This window comes from Chinchilla lanigera, unplaced genomic scaffold, assembly GCF_000276665.1.
Source record: "Chinchilla lanigera isolate Chin_1 unplaced genomic scaffold, ChiLan1.0 scaffold00128, whole genome shotgun sequence".
Classification (NCBI taxonomy): Eukaryota; Metazoa; Chordata; class Mammalia; order Rodentia; family Chinchillidae; genus Chinchilla; species Chinchilla lanigera.
The window spans coordinates 1,989,692-1,993,769 of record NW_004955529.1 but is presented as its reverse complement, the minus strand read 5'-3'; the positions used below and the strand labels follow the sequence as shown (position 1 = coordinate 1,993,769).

The window sequence follows — 4,078 nt, the reverse complement described above, 5'->3', positions numbered from 1 at the left end:
GGTGAGAACAATGTCCATTCTCCCCATCCAGTCATGGATACTTCTTCACAGGGGAAAATACTATAGATAGCTAATTATTTAGAAATATAGTAAGCAGTCAATGGCCTTGGAAAGGTCAGTGCAGAAGACAACTGTGGCTGGTAATGCAATTACAAAAACAAAAAGGAGAAATATGATTGCCTCCACATGCACAATTAGATCTTTCTATCTTTACAATCAGTTTTTAAATCTTGCTTGCAGAAAGTAAATACCCTCCATCAAAACTTAATCAACAAAAGGACATATTTGATAAGCATGCCTAGAGCTCAACTCCAATAAAAGAATACCCAAACAGGAAGGTGAGATAGCCCAGTGTAGTTAGTAACGTGAGTCAAGGGTATATTTGTGTTAACAGATAATGGGACACTGCTATGGCTGCCCTCTTTGAATGTGTTACCATGGAGAGAGGAAAAATTCAGAACAATCGTGGAGTCTGTTCCCATCTGGGCATCCAGTGTGAGCATTCTCAAGGATGACCCTGGAAAAATGCCTGACACTGCCAGATCCATGCAGACTACAATACTCATGATATGGAGACAACTAAAAAACACAATACAAGAGGCTTGCATGCTGGTGATGTGACAGGACCTTTCACAATCTCCTGAGAATGTTGAAATGGTGGCTATCATAGTCTATATGCTGTGTCAACTGCTGCAATTACAAAAACAAAACAGGGATATGTGGGACCACAAATTCATAATGCCTAATTTTGCATGCTTCCTTATAAGAGAAACAAAGTCTTAGGATTTTTGGCATCACCCTTTTGAGATTTCCTATTACCCCATTAGGGGTGGTCCATCCTCTCCTACCTACTAAGACTATAACTACCAAGACTAAAGACCCTCCAAGGCAAAACCCTTTTCAGCATAAGATCACTACTGTCCTCTGAGTCATGTGATAATCCTCTCCTCAAATCCACTGCTCCATCAACAAATGCACAATAGATACAGTCAAGACGACTCACACCTTTTCAATCATTTTGTCAATCATATCCAGCAATGCAATGACAGTTGCCCTAGGCAGAGTGCATATATTTTAAAAATGAAAATAACTTATTTTTCCTTTTCTCCCTACCACCCCAAGACCACTTCATTCCCTATTTATGCAATCTTTTTGTTTCTGCTGTCATAAACCTGCTTACTCTGAGTGCACCTTCTCCTATTAAATTCCATAAATGTATATGTTTTTCCTTTCACCATTGTGTATATCTTTCAATTCTTTGCTTATTGTGGATGAGAATCAGGAATCTATGTTTCAGAAAGCCTTTACACACTATCTTGAGGTTACTTTTGAAAAATGGTTCACCAATGGTAACACAAAATGGTAACATAAAATGGTAACACAAAAGAAGATGTATTTGTACACCAGAAAGCCATAAAAAAGAATAACCCCATGAAATACCTTCACAGTGTAGGAGATGGAGAGACTATGCAGTTTGATGTTGTTGAAGGAGAAAAAAGTGTGGAGGCAGCAAATATAACAGGTCCTGGAGAAGTTCTAGTTCAAGTAGATAAATATGCTCCAGACCACAACCATTATAGATGCTATCCACGTTGTAGGGGTCCTTCACATATTTACCAGAAGATTTACCAGAATAGTGAAAGTGGGGAAAAGAATGAGTGATAAGAAGGCCAGGTCCTACAATGCCAGCCCTACTGCTGGTGAAGGTTCCCACCTTACTACATGGGGAGACCCCATGGTTATCGACCACAGTATTAGAACCCTGCTATGCAAGGAGAAGTGATGGACAGTGCTGACAACAAGGATGCAAGAGTACAAAGTAGATAAGTGAAACAATATGTACCAAGATTATAGACCATGATTCCACAGGGGCCCCCCTCTTTAAAGCCAGCCTAGAGAGGATGGCAATGAAGAAGATAAGGAAAATCAAGGAGGTGAGAACCAAGTCCAGCAACCACCTCAATATCAACACTGTCACAACTTCAGTTACTGATGCAGACACCAAGAAAACGCTAAACCACAAGATGGCAAAGAGATAAAGGCAGTTGATCCACCAGTTGAGAATTCATCCACTCCTGAGGCTGAGCAAGGCATGGCTGAGAAAATACTGGCTTAACATCTCCACCATCATCAGATTTAGTCCTCCAGTAAGAAGAAAGGAATAGGAATATTCAAGCAATAAAAAATGAACAAAAGATTGGAATTGAAAACCTTAGGTGCTTGCTTTTTACCCATTGACCAGATGATAAGAACCATCTGCATTATCTATGCATCATGGTGTTTTTATTATTTTTACCTAAGGATGTACCTTTTTGGTAATTATCAGGTTAATATTATGCCTTAGTTATTGCAGACTGCTCAGGTCTGCAATCTCCCAAAGGAGTGGATGATGAAGGCTAAACAAAAGAGACAAGTGATATATTTTCAGGGCTTCAGGATGATCAAAATCCTCTAATGGAATCTGAGATTCTCTTGGGCTAAGATAAAGATCTTATCTGGGCAGCCTATACGTATTTAGTTATCAGAACAAGGGATTGGAATACTGAAGAAGGGCAGAAACTGCTCAAGGACTTCTTCAAGTCAGATATTATGTCAACTTATGAGAGCTATGTTAACTCCAGGAAGGCCTCCACACAGGAGTGAGATACCTGAGGCTACTATCTTTGTCTAATTGAGGTTGAAGTCAGGTGCCCTTAGCTCTGACCTTGTCTATGTCTTGAGTCTTCATGGCTTCACCTGCTATTACAGGTCTCAGTAGGGACCATTGACTCACAGAGCTTCACTTACTATGAGCCTTCCACCCATCTCCAGACAAGGATCCTAGGCTTAGGACAGAATCACAAGTAAACATGGAAAGCCAATTGGTTAATTTAAGTCCTGCTCAAAACAGCTTTGTAGTGGTCCCCATCAGGTAGTAACAAACATGTTTATTAACAAAGTCTAGTTTTTCTCAATACACCTCTAAAAGTTTTTCAATTGTTTAATATCTGCTCAAGTTGAGATTTTTAAGAACTATTTAATAAAAGTTTACAATTTTATTTTTTCACAAAACTCAACTAACTGCAAGCACCTGTTAATAAAAGTCTTAAATAATTGTCAGAAAAGGAAAATTTTTTTTTCTGTGACTATCATTAACAGTAACAAGAAAAAATATGAGACTAAAAAGGGAGGGATTAGAATTTGTAAAAGTAGCATGACTGTTTATATGGGTAAAGCTTCCCAACCATTTCAAGGTAATTTTAACTTTAAAACTTACTCTAATCCGTATAATTTTAAGAACGCTTCATACTACAAAAGTTTATCATGTCTTTTTGTAAATAAGCTTACATGTCATTATTTATCTCTCCAAAATGAAGGGTAGATGCAACAATAACAATAATTCCTCCAATCCATGGTTATAGAGCTGTTTGCATACGGTCCATAAAAATGAAAACTAACATGAGACAGAGGTGTTTAAGAACATTAGAGATCAGTCATATTAAACAAAAGGTTGATATTCTGAGAGATGCATTAAGAAAGCTTACAATGGACCATGAGCACAGCCCTTCATACTACAGATAAAAATCATTATTTTACTGTGAAGAACATTATTCATTAAATCAAATTCTGAATATATTTGGGACATGAATCATGGAGTATAAGAAAAGGCCTGGAAAACTCTTAGATATTGTGAGTTTATGAGTTAGTCTGCAGTTTCAATATCCTAGGAAAAATTAGAATTTAGATTAGAGCTTTCTCAGTTCTGATACCTCTTACAATTTGCTTTCTAGATGTCTTGAACACTTGCACTTTAAGGATATCCAAGTTCAAGTTCTACTCCTCTCTTCCATCTTCCAACATTTCCATTCAATATTTCAAAGGTCTCCAGAACTTGAAAATATTCATTCCTTCAGTTCTTTGGGGTAGCTCATTTTCTGGAGGAACGTAACACAAAAGAATGAACAAATGATAACATTTTATAAATTAGATTTTCAGAGACATTTGAATTTTTTAAAGATCACACATTGTTAGTACCAAGAAATGAATCCCTGTTGGAAGAATTTACACACAAATATTTATGGATAGAAGTTGTTTCATC

General features: G+C 37.3%; 1 pseudogene; it reads left to right on the top strand.

Moving 5' to 3' along the window:
• Nucleotides 1-1,371: 1,371 nt before the first annotated feature.
• LOC102028676 lies at nucleotides 1,372-2,116 on the top strand (annotated as a pseudogene).
• The last annotated feature ends 1,962 nt before the right edge of the window (nucleotides 2,117-4,078 follow it).